Below are 17,505 nucleotides of genomic sequence, written 5' to 3'. Positions count from 1 at the left end.
ACCATGGGGCCACAGAAATCACCATCAGCCAATTACAAAAAGCAGCTTTACTGGGAACAGCCTATATTTTGCAACGATATCTATAATAACCAACAGTACTGATGATAAAATTCTGGCATCCCAGGTCCTTGGGAAGGACTCGATGTCTGGATAAAACAAACCAGTCAATAACACCTGTCTGACTGTGTAAACAAGATATAATAATAATTTTAAAAAATGGGCTCAAGATGTGGGTCATAATATAGGGATGGCAGCTTGGGGGAAATTATGGAAAACTGATTTAAGTTCACTACCTGTTATACTTTAAAAGAAAATTGTTATAAGATGATGTACAGGTGGTATCTGATACCAAAAAAATAAGCATTAATGTATAAAAATGTTTCAAACAAATGTTGGAAATGTGGACAATGTGAAGGAACTTTCTTTCATATGTGGTGGTCATGCAGGAAGGCAAAGGCCTTTTGGGATATGATATATATGTTGAAGAGGCCAGAATCCTTCTTGCTGGGAATAACTCAAGGAGAGTTCTCTAGACGAAACTTAACTTTTTTTATGTATGAAACCACGGTGGCTAGAATAGTATACACGCAGAAATGGAAAGACAATAAAATGCCTACAAAAGAAGACTGGTTGATAAAAATTTTGGAATAGGCGGAGATGGCAAAACATACAACACTTATAAGGGATGAAAACTTGGAATGTTTTAAAGAAGATTGGGAACCTTTCTTGCTTTACTTGAAGAACTATTTTTCTAACATGGACCTTTCAGCAGGGTTTGAAATTTAGTAATTACAGCAGTTTGGGCAGGGTAAAATCGAATTGTAAGATGGAGTATATATGTTTTGTATTATTATAGCAATGGCTTATATGTATAATTAACAAGAACCGCACAGACTGGTAAGCAGGAAGTCAATATTTACGTAATTAAATGTAACTTGATTGTTAAGGTATTGTTAAAATCAATAAAATTTTAAAATGTGAAAGGATGAGAATCCACCCATAAATATTGGAAAAAAGAAAATTCCTGAATCTCTGAACAAAGTTTACTCCATCTAGCAAAACTGAGCTCCCAGGCTTTACAGGCTATAGAGACAGACCCAGATTCCAAACATAGAACAGAGTAAGTCACGCACCTAGGCACTGCAAAAATAGCTCTTTAAAAAATAGACTGTACTCTCTCCAGTTCAGCTGTTACTCCCTGGATCCATAACGGGACTCCAAAAAGTAGTTGAGCCACAATCTTAGCACGAAATATCTGGAGTGCCATGGGAACAAACTGACCCCCTTCAGAATAATAAAATCGCAACAAGGCACTGAGGGTATTGCAGGCTATATGAACTGAAGATAGCCTATGGGTATTCAAATTGAGATTATATTGAAATAATATGCCTAAATATTTATAGCTGTAAACCTGCTCAATGTGGTTCTGATTTATTACCCATTTATATAGTTTCCTGGATTTAGAAAAAACCAGGACCTTTGTTTTTAATTCCCCACCCACAAAGCAGTGGGGTCAAAATGAACAGAAGAAATGAAGGTGTGTAATGAAGACACCAAATAATCTTAACACTTCAAAAATTCATTTAAAAATAAACTGAGTACCCCAGTGTGTGAGTGTGTGTGTGTGGGGGGGGTGTAGTTGACACGTGGCTGTTGACAGTTGGCACTGTTCAATGACAGTCAAAATGATCAGGAGAAATGAAGGTGTATAATGAATCCTCATAGGGATTCATTATGAGGAAAAGTTATTAGACACCAAAGAATCCAAACACTTCAATATTCCTAAAAAAAAAACAACAACTGAGTACCCCACTGCCTTTATTGTTGAGCTTCATTTTGTTGGTTTGGACCGGATGTTCAAACCTATCAAAGTAGTGTTGAATCTTGATTCTGTCTTCTAAGGTGTTAGATATCCCCCTCTCCCCAACTTCTTGTCATCTTCAAAGTACAAGAATGGGTTTTTTAAATCACATAATCTTCTGCTTTCCATGCTTTCTATGGTTAGAAGCAATTCAGTGCACAAACAATGACATTTCCAGTTCAGCAGAGGACTAGTTAGTATGCTAAAGTTGTGCAGATTTTCAGTTTTGATCAAGCTTATCCAGAGAGGTATTTGCCAACAAATACTGTCAACAATCAAATGAATTATAGACGATGTTGGTAAACAAAATTCTGCCTTGATAAATGATGAGCTGCTCAGCTATGACACAACTGCTAAGTCATTCAAAGTGCTGATTAAACCCATTACAGTAAAATAATCACCATCCATTACCTTTTAGGGTTGGGAAATGACAACGTAGTTAAGGCAGCTGATGGTGTCAGCAAAATGATTTGTTGGGCCTTGTGTCCAATGGCAATAAATCACATCAGTAAATCAATTAACAGTAGCTACAGAACAATACATTTTCATCTTTTTATGACACTGAATTACCAACTGTGTATACTGATTTATTCTTGAAGACCGACATCGTAAGGGATGGATTCCGGAGCTAAAAACAAATAACCTTACTTACTTCGTCGGGCTTATTTTCTCCACTCATTCCACCCTGCCACTTTATCTGTTCTTTTCTTTCTGAACATTTTCAGCCTTTACAAGAGAACATTTATCTTCCTTCTTGTGGGGTCTGAGGGGGAGGGGTTCTCATGGTCTCAGAAACCATGAGGCCACAAGGTCACTCCCAGGGAGAGATCACCTTCCAAAAAGGATGTTAGCCTTTAGGTCTCATCACTGGCCTTGTACTCTAGGACATGTGTTCCCAACTTGAGATACTAGTACCCCAGGGGTACTGCACGCCGCACTCACGCTTGTGCACATGGCATGCATGCCAGCTACTTCCAGCCACTTCTGGCCAGGGAGCAGATGGGGCAGCAGGGAGGTATGCTGCCACCCTGTAGGACTTTGCAAATACCAAGTGCCGGTGGGAGGTAAACAGAAAGAGGGGTAAGTGCACCCTCCCCCACCTTTAAAGTGCGGCACACAAACACACCATCAAGCGCCCCCCCCCCCCCCCCGCCTGGTTCTGTGCACATCCCATGTCACCACTCCTGCATCTTCTCCTCTGTGACTCTCCTTCCATACTGAGTTTCCTCCCTTTTCTGTCTGCAGGCAATGGGAAGAGGGGAGGATTTCCTCCAGTGCCTTCCCCTTTCTGTTTCTCCTCCCAGACTCCACTGTCAGTGACTCCTGAGGAGGCTTGGAGAGACAGGCTCAGCTTCTTCGGCTACCTGACAGGGCCATTTTCTTTGGCAGACAGTGCCGACAATGCAACACACTTCTTCACACAACTCGTGTGAACTTTACATAAATAATCTGTGGACTTTACGGCCACGAGATGCAGTGATAGCCATTAGCCTAGTAAGTAGCTGTTACAATGAATTGGATAAATTCATGGTGAAAATGCCTATCAGTGGCTATTAGTGTTGGTAGCTAAAAGATCCTCCACACACATTGATTATAGTCCACCAAAATCCGTCTCATAGTGAAATTTCTTATGAGTTTCTGAAAGACAACGCACCTCAAGCATTGGCAGTTTTATGGGAAAGGAGATTGATATAATGGAAGTTCATCTAAAGGACCACCTTTTACCATCTAAATCTGCCCAACAACTTCTTCAAAAGTCCTTCTCTGGGTGCCCCACCTTCTAATATTACATAAGAACATTGATTGATTGATTGATTGAGTGAGTGAGTGAGTGCTGTCAAGTCAGTGTCGACTATTAGTGACCACATAGATAGATTCTCTCCAGGATGATCTGTCTTCAACTTGGCCTTTAAGGTCTCTCAGTGGTGCATTCATTGCTATCATAATTGAGTCCATCCACCTTGCTGCTGGTCGTCCTCTCCTTCTCTTTCCTTCAGCTTTCCCCAGCATTATGGACTTCTCAAGGGAGCTGGGTTTTCCCATACTGTGTCCAAAGTATGATCCTGATCATTTGTGCCTCGAGTGAAAATTCTGGTTTGATTTGTTCTATGATCCATTTGTTTGTTTTCCTGGCTGTACATGGTATCCTCAAAAGTCTTCTCCAGCACCAAAGTACAAAACGTCAATACCTTTTTCTATCTTGCCTCTTCAAAGTCCAGCTTTCGCATCCATTGAGTGTAACGGGAAAACCCATTGTCCAAACTATTCTAATCTTTGTAGGTATAGACCAGTGATTCTCAAACTTGGGTCCTCAGGTTTTATTGGACTTCAACTCCCATAATCCCCAACCAAAGGCCACTGAGGCTGGGGATTATGGGAGTTGAAGTCCAATAACACCTGAGGACCCAAGTTTGAGAATCCCTGGTATAGACACATCACAGAATCTAAATATCCTTTCCAGGGCCTCCACTGCAACCCTACCAAGTGCTAGTCTGTAGTGTATTTGTTGACTTTACTATCCTTTACTATCCGTGGCTAATCTGGATGGCCATCAAGTTACCCAGAGATGGATGGCTATCATATTACTCAGCAACAGCATGTCTCTGAATACCAGTTGCAGGGGATCAACAGCAGGAGAGAAAACATGCTTTCATCTCCTATTTGTGGTCTTCCCAGAGGCATCTGGTGGGCCACTGTGGGAAACAGGATGCTGGACTAGAGAAGCCTTGGGCCTTATCCAGCAAAGCTACTCTTATTATATTTATGAGCCAATTTTACTATAGAATACTACTTTATTGTAATATTTTATCTCTGTGTTGTGGGGTGGTTCCTAAAAATCTGTCAGTTTATAAATTTATATCCTTTGTCCCCTTTCCCTTATGATGATTGTTTTGAGGTGATGCTGGGTTTTCTCTCTGGTGGTGGCTCTGCGCTGGTTGCACCATCACTTCAGATTGTTCTTTTGATATGTTACTGTTTTGCTATTTGTTGAGTCTTTTGTTGTGTGCATTTGTTTAGTGTGTTCCCTTCCAAGGGAGAGGGATGGGTGGGGGACTCCATCTTTACCTTGTTGTCTTGAGCATACCTGGTCAATGTAGACATTGACATTCTTGTTATCCTAGGCAATCTATTAGAGGTAGATTTAGCTGCTTGCCTGTTGCATAATTTATCTTACAGGGAGAGAAGTGGGGGGGGAGTTGATTACTGTGTATTCTAGAATGGAATTTTTTTAAAAAATTAAATGTTAATTTTAAAAAAGGAAATGTTTGTTGCTTCCAATACAACAAATATTTCTATACCGCTATTCAACAAACATTTCCAGAGTGGTTTACATAGAGAAATAAAAAACTAGCTGGGCCGGGCACAGAGCATTGGTGCCTCCAGCTGGCCCACACCTGCCGTCGCCTTCTTCCCCCACCGGCCTGCCCACTGACTTTTTCTTTCTCCCCCTGCCCGCCCACCGCACACATACCTCCGCTGCTTTCTGGCCGCCTGGCCGCCGGCTTCTTCTTCTGCCCTCTGCTGCTTTCTAGCTGGCCAGCCACCGACTTCTTCTCCCACCCATCGCTTTCTGGCCGGCCAGCTGCCGGCTTCTTCTCGGCCGGCCACCAATTTTTTCTCGCCCGCCCACACCGCTTTCTGGCTGGCCAGCCAGCTTCTTCACCAGCCTGCCTGCTGCTTTCTGGCCAGCCAGCCGCCATTTTCTTTGGCCAGCCAGCTGCCATCGCCATTTTCTTTTCCCCCACCCATTCTGTGGCTATCCGGCAGCTCTCAGAATTCTCACGAGAGCTGCCATGCATGAGATTAGCCACGGGTATGCCTTAGCGAATTATATATAAAGAAGATATGATGGATCCCTGTCCCCAAAGGGCTCACAATCTAAAAAGAAATGTAAGAAACACCAGCAACAGTCACTGGAGGTATTTTGCTAAGGGTGGATAGGGCCAGTTACTCTCCCCCTGCTAAATAGAATTACGATGTTAAAAAGGTGCCTCTTTGCCCAGTTCGCAGGAGTAACTTGCCAGTCAGATAATAGCCAGATAATAGCTTGCCAGTCAGAACAATGCAGCCTTCTGTACTGGAATTACCCACTTGAAATGCACTGGGCTTGATAAAAAATATCTGTTTCCACCTTAAGGTTCCTTCTTCTGTTGTTCTTTCCACTGGGCCATACTGGTTTCATGGTCAATGCATTATAGCCCCCATACTGCAGTATAATAAGAGACCAGTTGCCCAGCAAACATGAATCTCATCCCCTTAATTCTCCAGTACAGGAGAAAAACTATACCCTGTGGCCCTTATACCATTGCATAGTTTGCTTGCATGTTTATCCGGACTTAGCTGAATCAGCAGTTTGCATACTTATTAGGCTATAAGCCTGCAGGCAGGATCCTTCTTGTTTTTATTCAGTGTGCTGTATAATGAGCACCAAGTACAGTGCAGGTGCTTTTATAAATATTAAATGATGATACTTTATTTTAATTTTTCTAGTATTCTTGGAGGAGAAGATTTAAATAAAAGGATACCCTGTAGGAATAAGAAAGTTGCCAGAGCGAACGTTGCTTGTGAGCTCCAGTTGGGTTGTGTAGCATCACAAATGCTAATGTTTTGAGATAATTACAAAAATGATGGGGAAACAATCCCACACGAAATGTTTTGACATAAGGAAAATAATTCCAAGCATCACAGCCCTATGGTGTGACACTTCCTCTGTTTCTCTTCTTATGGGGCTCTCTGGGGCGAGCTGTAGAGCTCTTGTTCACTTGGTTATAAAAAAATATTCTTTCCATAATTTAATGAATAGTTTCCTTGGGTAATGAGCTCCCCCAGTACTTGTGGAGGGCGGGGGTGTGTGTGGAAAAGAATATACTGTTGAAATTTCTGAAAATGTCAGTCATGAAGGAGAGAGCCTGGTATCAGCTTGATATTCTCTTCTCTGGGAAACTATGTGATCCTTACATTTCTGGTCAAATCAGCCCAGTCACTGGCCAGAGATCCAAGGGCTGTCAGGTAGTTGCATTGCCTCCATTCCAGCAGGAACATCAGCAAGGGAAGATCAACCTGGTCCCAACTGGATAAGAATGGAAGATGAGCCTTCCGAGATCAGATCATAAGTCCACCTAGCCCAGGATCCTATTTCCCTCATTGTCCAACCAGATGTCTCTGGTAGGGGTGTGCATGAACCAAAAATCATGGTTTGGTTCAAATTCTGATCAAATTAGAACTGAACCACATGCTGCTCAACAGGTTTGTTCAATCCATCCAGCCCATTTGACTGAACCGGTTTGGTGGTTTGAGTGGCTAATACCAGTAAAGGAGAATCCAGTAAGGATTCCCCTTGAAAAGTAAAGGGGTGGGGCCCTGGGAATTAATGTCTAAGGGGCAGCTGGGGGCCAGCGAGAGAATTCGTAAGGTTCTTACCAGTGCGGCTGCACATGGATGGTTTGCTAACAAGGTGACATACATGCATGGGCTGATGCTCCCGCCCCCCAGCCTGGCGCAGCCCAAGCATGCATGATGCCTTGTTAGCAAACCGCCCAAGTGGCGGATGCACTGTTCCTGCCTCCACGGCATGCACAGACACCATTTGCATGGCCACACAATTTGGGTTGGCCATGCAGAGGCTGGAATTGTGCTGCCTCTGCGTAGGCGGCTTGCTAAGAAGGCATCATGTGCACTTGGGCTGTGCAGAGGGGCAGGGTGATCAGCGTCACTGGCAGCTGTGCCGGCCGGTTAAGAACTTGACTTCTTAAGAACATAAGAACAGCCCTTCTGGATCAAGCTCATCTAGTCCAGCATTCTGTTTCACACAGTAGCCTATCAGGTGCCTTCGAGAAGCCCATAGGCAGGGTCTGAGGGCATGCCCTCTCTCCTGCTGTCGCTCCCCTGCAACATTCGTTGATGCAATTCAGAGGCATCTTGCCTCTTAGGCTGGAGGTGGCCTAGACTAGAAGCCATTGATAGACCTGTCCTACATGTCTTTATCTAAGCTCTTTTTAAAGCCATCCAAGCCGGTGGCCATCACCACATCCTGTGGCAGAGAATTCAATAGATTAGTTACGTGCTGTGTGAAAAAGTACTTTCTTTTGTCAGTCCTAAATTTCCCGACCTTCAGTTTCATAGGATGACCCCCGGTTCTAGTGTTGTGAAAGAGGGAGAAAAATGTCTCTCTGTCCACAGTCTCTTCATCAAGCATAATTTTATACATGTCTCCCTGTAGTTGCCTCTTGTCCAAACAAAAGAGCCTCAAATGCTGTAGCCTTACCTCATAAGGAAAGTGCCTCAGGCCCCTAATTGCCTTGCTTGCCCTCTTCTGCATCTTTTCCAGTTCTGCAATGTCCTTCTTATGGTGACCAAAACTGTACACAGTGCTCCAAATGTGGCATCATAGATTTGTATAAGGTCATTGTAACACTAGCATTTTTATTTTCAACCCCCTTCTAAATGATCCCTAGCATAGAATTTGCTTTTTTCACAGTTGTCGTGCATTGAGTCAACACTTTCAACGAGCTGTCCACCACGACCCCAAGATCTCTCTTCTGGTCAGTTACTGACAGCTCAGATCCCATCAGTGTATATGTGAAGTTGGGATTTTTTGCCCCAATATGCATCACTTTACACTTGCTTTTATTTTATTTTATTTTATTTTATGCATATACATCCCTTCCAAAAATGGTTCAGGGTGGTTTACATACAAAAATAAAAATAAAGAATAGGATTTGCTATTTTGTTGCCCACTCCATCTGTTTGGAGAGATTTTCTCTCACCGCTCCTACCTGGCCATCTTTTCAATACCGAACCGGTTCGCCTGAACCGAGCTTGGTTTGGTTCGATCGCAGACTGAACTGCCCCAGTTTGCATTTGAGCTGCCGAACCAGCCCGGTTCGAGGTGAACTGGTTCAGCATCAAATGGTTCATGCACACCCCTAGTCTCTGGAACGTTTGCAAATGAGATATACAGACAAATAGCCTTCTTCCACTGTTGCTTTCCAGAAACTGGTAATTAGAGGCATACCTGGAGGAGGAATCCAGAGGTAATTGGATGAAAAGGGCTGTTATCAACTCACCTCTTTGTCTTGCCATTTTCAGAGACAGCACCCTTACCTATCTTTTCTCGCCATTCACCTTCCCTTGTATGCCTTGGCTTATAAATTGTAGCCAGAGAGCATGGCCTGTGTCCTAATTTTTCATTTATGTCCACCACTCTCCAGAGGAATTGTATTTTGTTTGGTCTGAGCTGCTCTCGGTGACAATTTTTGTCTGAAAATTGATATTAAAGAAGTAAATACATATTGACTGTATATAGTGGCTGACATCTTGATGAATGCTGCAAATTTGCACTACTGCAAAAGGATTGCATAGCTGCACTAAATCATGGATGAGGGGTGTGTGTGTGTTCTTGGTTTTTTTGTTGTTCATTTGTTAAATTGCACTATTGTGCAAATGTTCCCTGCAAAACATGTAAGATTTTCCTCTCAGGGGATGGAGCCGCTCTGTGAAGAGCATCTAGATTCCAAGTTCCTTCCCTGGCTTCTCCAAGATAGGGCTGAGAGAGATTCCTGCCTGCTACCTTGGTGAAGCCGCTGCCAGTCTGTGAAGACAATACTAAGCTAGATAGACCAATGGTCTGACTTGGTAGAAGGCAGCTTCCTATGTTCCTATATGAGCCATGCCACTGGTTGCACACCTTGTTGTAAAAGCTCAAACATATTTGCAGCAGCACAACACTAGTCTGGAATGAAAGCTCCAGGCATAGCACAACTGGCTAGCGCAACAGCCTTGCACTAGTGCAATGTTCTTGTGCAAACACAGTGTTAAGATGCTGGCCATAGTATGTGCATATTCTGTATGTATTTTTATTTATATGTAGATATCACATGTAGATATTCTGTAGTGTATGTATAGATATGTATATGCATTAAAATTAGATTTACAGTATCTGCCATTGTGTTACATTGTTTTAATGATTAATTAAACGATGTATTCTTGTTTTAATGCTATTTTATTGTAAACTGCCCAGAGATGCGAACTTGGAGTGGTATATAAACATGCCAGATAGATAGATAGATAGATAGATAGATAGATAGATAGATAGATAGATAGATAAGATTAAATGCATTGATTATTCTATTCTATTCTACTAATAGCATATGTAATATATAATTCCTCCCTATCTGTTGGGCCTCAATCACAAGGGGAAGACCTTTCTCCTGAGGCAAACTCTGAATGTGTAGCTTGTGTGTGTTACTTCTACAACTGATATGGTTTTTAACTGATGTGGTAATCTTTTATCAACTGTCCATATCTCCTAATTAAATTGTTACCATTTTAATTGCTGTTAGCTGCCTTGCACTCTTTTTTTTTTTTAATGCTTGGATAGAAATCCAATCAATCAATCAATGTGCCTTAGTGCTTCTCTTGGTAAGCGTATAAAGATGGCATAAAACTGCCTGAAGAAATGTATCTTGCTTTCTCAGACCACTTTTTGCTTCCTTTAGAATTTGCTTTTTCACCTGAGAAGGTTCCAGATTTGTCCTGAAATTTTGCTCTAGGTGAAACATAGTGGTTAGATATATTGACTGCCACCCACGCCAGGCACACTAAGATAGTTTTATGAGATAGTTTTATCAGCACTCATCTTGCTTCCCTCAACATTCCAAGCAGGAACTTCCAAACTCACATTTTGCTTTAGGTAAAATTCAGTAGCAACTCTAGTTGAGGGGAAATTATGCATGAACAAACCCTTTCTGGAGGTCTTATCACCAAGTTGCCACCACAGTTTGTCTAAACCAGGCAGGTTTTCTGCTTAGAAATGTTCTAGAAATTCATACTTCCTGACTAGAAAATACAAATATTGGGTGCATGCTTCGCAACACACAAATGAGAACTTCAGGGGAGAATATTGATGGATGAAAGGAAGTGAGGAAGGCAGTTTGTGGATGGTAAACGGGTCTTTGAGGCCTATGTGTTTGGGGTAGAGGATCCCACCTTGCCATATATCTTTTTTTGGAGTGCTGCAGGACCTGAGCTGATTTGGATTGGCTCAAATCAAGCCAAGCTGTTTCCTGACCCTTTGGGGAAATAGCTCCATATAATCTGTGCCAATCCTATTTGAGCCTGGGGGAGTTCACCCATCACTGCTTGGAATTACTTTCCTTATGTCAAAATCCATTCTTTTCATACTTCTTGTACTTCATGGTTTAGCTTACAAATACACAGCCCAACGAAAGCTTCATTGCTGTGTTTGTACTGGTAGCATTTATATTCTTCCTACAGTACTAGAGAAGTAACATAATTTAATATTTGTTTTTTTAAAAAAACACCTGTTCTGTAATTGGTGCTCATTATATATGGAATACAAATGCACGAAGAATTTGCTTGCAGGCTGCTAATTTAATATCTGCTCCCCAGTTTTCACCTGTGGACTTTCCATGGAAAATCTGACTGCTGGTTCAACTTTCAGCAACTTCAAATTGAGCAAAAATGTATTTACTATTAACAGTTATATTATGTATTTATGTATTTATAAATGTATTTACTATTAACAGTTCACACACACACACACACACACACAAAACAAACATAGGGTCCAACTTCCTGCTCAGTGCTAGAACATCCCCCACCAAGTGACATCAGGTGCAGGGGCCATCTAACTCCAACTCAGTGCTGGCCATCGAACTCCTGAACGGGGCCACATGGTGCCCCATTCGGGAGTGAAACCATGCCCCCACCACGTCTGATGTCAGATGCAGGGTGTGTGTCAGAGCCGTGAGATGTGGCCCTGAGGGGCGGCGACCTGGGTTCTTTGAACCCGGTCACCCAATAGTGGCCACACCCCTGACCAGGAGAGTGAGGCATACAAAGCAGAGACAAACACAAGGAGACTTGGTATTGAGGCAAGTCTGGTTTCAGGCAGGAAGGTCCTATAAGCTTCCTGCTTAGGAAGAGAGTCAAAGATTGCCCTCGCTGGGAAGGGCCAGGCTATGGCTCTAGGACTCCAGAGCTCCTGCAGCAGTGCAGCAGCTTGCCACAAGGAGCAGCAGTAGATGGGACCTCACCCTAGGCTGAACCTAATAGCAAGTTATACACATTCAGTTAAAGTAGTGGTGTGGGGGGGAACTAGTGTTCCCTCTAACAGGGATCCCCAGGTGTTGTTGACTACAACTACCATAATCCCCAAGCAAAGGCTATTGCAGATGGGGAAGCTGGGAGTTATAGTCAACAACATCTGAGAATCACTGTTAGAAGGAACAGTTTCGGGGACCCTTTACTTTACAGAGATAGTTATGGGTGTGGCAGTTCCAAATGAGCTCCAAAAAGTGAGTAAATCCGATGGCCGATGATATTCATGCCATGAGGGCATGAGATCTGATACCCAGCCTGAGATATTGTACTGGTCTACAAAACCATAATGAACCACCTAATGGCGCAGCAGGGAAATGACTTGACTAGCAAGCCAGAGGTTGCCGGTTTGAATCCCCGCTGGTATGTTTCCCAGATGATTGGAAACACCTATATCGGCGGCAGTGATACAGGAAGATGCTGAAAGGCATCATCTCATACTGTGCAGGAGGAGGCAATGGTAAAGCCCTCCTGTATTCTACCAAAGACAACCACAGGGCTCTGTGGTCGCCAGGAGTCAACACTGGCTCGACAGCACACTTTACTTTACTTACAAAACACAGTTTGACTAGGTCCTCCATGCTTGTGGAGGCAACAACAAAAGCTGGGATTAGTGTTGCAGCAATGTTTAAGAAGTATTTTGTAACATTGTGTTTCTGAGCATATGATGAGTACTGTTACTTGAGTCGGCCTCAGCTACAATCAGCACAATTAGTAAAAGGGAACCAGAGAAGGGTATGTTTACCATAGGGTATGTTTACCATAGAGATGAACATGCTAATAAATGCATAGAATTGTGTGTTATTCTGAAATCTGAAGAAGAATTTCAGGGTTCCCAAGCAGAAATATTGGAAAACCTACTCAATTTCCCCCCCAAAATCCTCAGGGGAACACAAACTGACCAGGACTACGAGACCTATCAGAAGGACAACATATAGGACAATCTGAGGCCTTAAAGTGCAAAACCCTTACATTTAAGGCCAGGAATGAGGGGGCAGGGTCTATTTAAGACTTAAGGTAACCCAAAGATCAGGGGTACAGACATGGTGAAAGCCTGAGGAGCAACTCCTCACTTTTTTGTTGTTGTTATTGTTGAGTGGGGGAGGAAAGACACTTTTGCAGGGAGATATGATTACTAGGTTTGATGGGGAGAGTTGAGTAAAAGGGAGGGGGGAATAATCAAAGGCTTAGGGGAGATCTGCACCCCTTCCAAGGAAAAAGGCTACATTGCTGAGTCCTGACTCCCTTCTGAGACCTTCTATCACACTCTTATCCCCAATTGCAACTGTACATATTGATCCCACCACCCTCATCACTGGATTGGCCTTTCATTACTTTCACTTTTAGGCCACCTCCAGCCTCAGAGGCAAGATGCCTCCAAATCCGAGTTGCAGGGGAGCAACAACAGGAGAGAGGGCATGCCCTTACCCCCTGCCTGTGGGCTTCTCAGAGGCATCTGGTGGGTCACTGTGTGAAACAGGATGCTGGACTAGATAGTCCTTGGGCCTGATCAAGCAGGGCTGTTCTTGTGTTCTTTCGCTCTCCCTCTTGCCTCAGTATCTAGTTTGTAAGCTCTCTGGGGCAAGGATCTATCTTATGCACTATATGCATAATGCACAATATATGCTCATGCACTATATAAATGCATTTTTATATGTGTGTATATAGTGCATATATGCTTATGCACTATATAAACAATAATGATGACTCTTGGAAGGAAGCCCTTACTTAGCTGGACTGAAACATTCCTGTTCTTTTTGCAGGCAAATCATTTCCTGTCTATGATGGAAGGGAATGACATTCCCCCGGTTTATGTAACTGATTGGTAAAAAGCATCTGAAATTTTACAAAAATCTTGCCAGTAATTATTTTCTGTAAACCAAACAGATGCTGCCCTGAAGAGATGCAGGGAAATATGAATGAATGAATGAATGTGATTAAAAAACTTGTCTACATGTACCACACCTCGGGGCTGAAAGAAGAAAAGAAGTCAAGAATTATTTGGTTTTAGACTGCAATTATTAGCAGAATGATAACCCTCTAAAAGTAAATTAAATTGCAGATATGGTTTCCTACAAAGCTAAAAGCGGGGGAGGGAGAGATTTTTATTGACGAAATGTAAATTTGTATTTGCAGCAAGTCACAGATAAAATGCTTTTAATAAACTTTTCTCCCCTTAGGGGAGAAAAAGGGGGGGAGATCAGAACGCCATATGCTGAGCTGACAGAATGGTGGGGTGGGGGGGAGAGAAAGCCCTGTTTGATAAACTACTTGTGAGCAAGGACACAAAACGCATGCCTGATGAAAGAGGAGGTTTTCAAAAAAAGATACAACACTCTTGTGGCTTCACTGGCGGGCACCTTTCATGAAAAATAGCGGCCATTTGTTTAAGAACGTCAGGTCAGATGCAATCCACAGGATCTTATGTGTGCTCTGTGGTTCCCAGCCTCACATTAATAGCCCGGTGAAAAATAAAATTGCCTGCAATGAGGTTGGCAGCAATGCAGCAGATGGGACCGGACATTGGTTGGCCTGGTATGGAGTATTCTCTTGGGATGGGAACAGCATCTGGGACTGAGAATAAAAGATGTGGGAAGCCACCGTGGATGTGATGTGGGACCTCCATGACTGGAACTGCTGGTGTCTTTTCTCTTAGAAAAAGCAGCTGCAAGAAGGAGCTGAATCAGGGATGTAAAGCAGTGGGGACCATTAATCCTGAGCCTGTAGCTCAGTGGCAGAGCATCTGCTTAGCAAGCAGAAAGTCTCAAATTCAATCCATGCCATCTCTCGGTGGGGCTGTGCAAAACACCTGCCTGACGTCCTGGAGAGCCACTGCCAGTCAGAGTAGACGATACTGATCTAGAGAGACCAATGATCTGTCTTGGTAGGCAGCAGCTTCCTGTGATCCTAATGATTTCCCCCTGTGCCATGACCTTGAACACACACACTCAAAAGCTGCTTTTATCCATCAAGAGAAAAAACATACAGGCATTATTTGTGCCCATTAGTTTCCCCTCCATGGCTAAAAGCAGTGTTGAGAGTGTAATTTAAGTCAGAGAATCAGCACAGGGGAAAGTTTAAATCCACCCACCACCACCACCTTTCCCCATGTCACGGCTCTAAACCAAATCCTCTGCTCCTTCCCCAGCTGCTTTTTGGAAAAGAAACGAAACCAGGAGTTGCAATCATGGAACTCCCATGTCATGCCCAGTTTGGTTCTGAGTAACGATGGTTACATTGGGAATTGCCTTTTACTGAGTCAGAGACCCTTGGTCCATCTAGCTCAGTATTGTCTACCCAGACTGGCAGCGGATCCTCCAAGGCTGCAGGCAGGAGTCTCTCTCAGCCATATTTTGGAGATGCCAAGGAGGGAACCTGGAACCTTCTGCATGCAAGCATGCAGGTGCTCTTCCCAGAGTGGCCCCTTAGGGAGATATATTACAGTGTTCACACATGTAGTCTGCCATTCAAATGCAAACCAAGGTGGACCCTGCTTAGCAAAGGAGACAATTCATACTTGCTTGATACCGCAAGACCAGCTCTCTTTTGTTCGTGGGATGTGGCTGGACTCCCAGCTTTCCTCACTAACCTCTCTTTAATCTCTCTTCGGGTCCACTGAGAGTGTCTTTCAGAAGCTTCAGATGATGATTCAATACTCTTTTATCCTGTGTGCTGCAGCAAACAAAAGCAGCCCCTCTCCCCTTACATTTGGACCAGATGGCAAGTGGATGAGTGATGCTCTTCGGCTGGCTTTATAGGAAGAATAATCACTAGCCGACCCCGCACAGAGCATCTGTGTGCTCTTTGGGGCCGGCGGTTACCTCTTCTCCCACCCCCCACCACCTTCTGCAAGTGCGGCCGCCAGGACCACTGCCGCCTCGCCTCCACAGCTGGGCCCGCAGCCACCTCCAGCCTCCGCAGCCAGGCCTGCCCCCGCCTCTGGCCTCCGACCAATCCTCCTGGGTGCTCCTCAGCCTATCAGGCGCTTCCACCGCCCAGCCAATCAGCTGGGTGCCGGGATGCACATTCTAAGGCACACCCAGGAGAATTAAATATATAGATGGGATTGTCACCAATTCTGGAAGCTGGAGCTGGCAGCCAGAGGTTCGTGGCAAGCACGCACTACCAGTGATGCCTGAAACCTCCCAAGTCTGGTTCCCATGCCCAAGAGTCACCAGACCTCCTAAGATTCTCCACCCACTTGTAACCTACATGTGGGCAGAGAATCTTGGGAGAATGTCAAGTGAATCTCAGAAATTCAGCATAGGAACCGGACCTGGACAGGTTCAGAGGTCACACCTACCAGGAGCGTGAGCTCACTGGGAACCTCACAGGGAATAGGAATTTCTCCCCCATTCAAAAATATAGAACAGTTTGTGACCTAATGGACTTCACGGTTGCTAGAACCTAAGGGGTATACTCGTGGGTCAAATGGGCCGTAACCCAAAGTTTGGCTTTTAAAAAGCCAAACCTGCCAACCAACGTGACATGGTGGTGGTATGTGTGGGGGGGAGAAATTCCTATTCATTGCTTTGAGACAGGCTAAAATCTTTAAAAATATATATATATTTAAAAAAACCATGAACCCAACCAGCTTAGGGCTGCTGGGGGGAGTTGTGGCATAAGGTGCTTTGCCCCCAATCCCACTTTGGTGCCCAGGAACCTCCCTGCCCACCGGGGCAGTTGGGCTATCCTCAAATTCCCATTATTCCCTATCAGAAAAATGCAAAAAATGGCAAAAGATTGAAAAATCTTCCCAAAAAATCATTTAAAATCACAGGAATGTCCATTTGTTTTGGGATTCAGTGGGTGGTAGGCACCCCTGGGTGGCTACCACCCACACCATTTTGTGCCCCTAGGTACTCTGTATAGGGAATAATGGGCCCGTTCAGGTCCCCATTATACTCTATGGGTGAAATGCAAAATATTGAAAAATCTTCAACTAAATCACAGGAGTGTCTGATTGCTTTGGGGTTTGGGAGGTAGTTGGCACCCATGGGTGCCTCCCACCTGAACCCAGTTTTGGAGGCTCAAATCTTCAAAGCAGTTTGAACTGGTTCAGATAGAACCAGGCTCTGTTTGGTTCAAACTTGGACCAGCATTGCAAATTCAATGCTCTCTTTGGTTTGACTTTGACCCTTTGAACCGAACCAGTTCAAATTCAAATTGCTTTGGATTCAACCCTGATTTTAACATCTCTATCCATGGTCTGCTTGTGCAAGTGTGGCTCTTACAGAACAAGAATTGCAGAAACGTTTGCATCATTCCCTGCAACACTGAGGAAGACCTTTTACCGCAAGAGACATATCACAGGTTGTTGAATTGAAAATATGCAAATACAAATATGGGCAAGGAAAGCAGTGCCAGCCTTTAGAGTAGCAGTAGCAGACTTTAAAGTAGCAGCAGTTTCTCCAAAGCAAACAGCATGCTTTTGAAGGCCACAATCAAGTTTCCTTCTTGACAGACAGCTTCAAACCCAAACTGCTGTTTCCTTTGCTGGCTGTATTTGCATGTAAAGGCAA

Source organism: Hemicordylus capensis, chromosome 1 (assembly GCF_027244095.1).
Source record: "Hemicordylus capensis ecotype Gifberg chromosome 1, rHemCap1.1.pri, whole genome shotgun sequence".
NCBI lineage: Eukaryota > Metazoa > Chordata > Lepidosauria > Squamata > Cordylidae > Hemicordylus > Hemicordylus capensis.
This window is presented reverse-complemented; position numbering follows the sequence as displayed.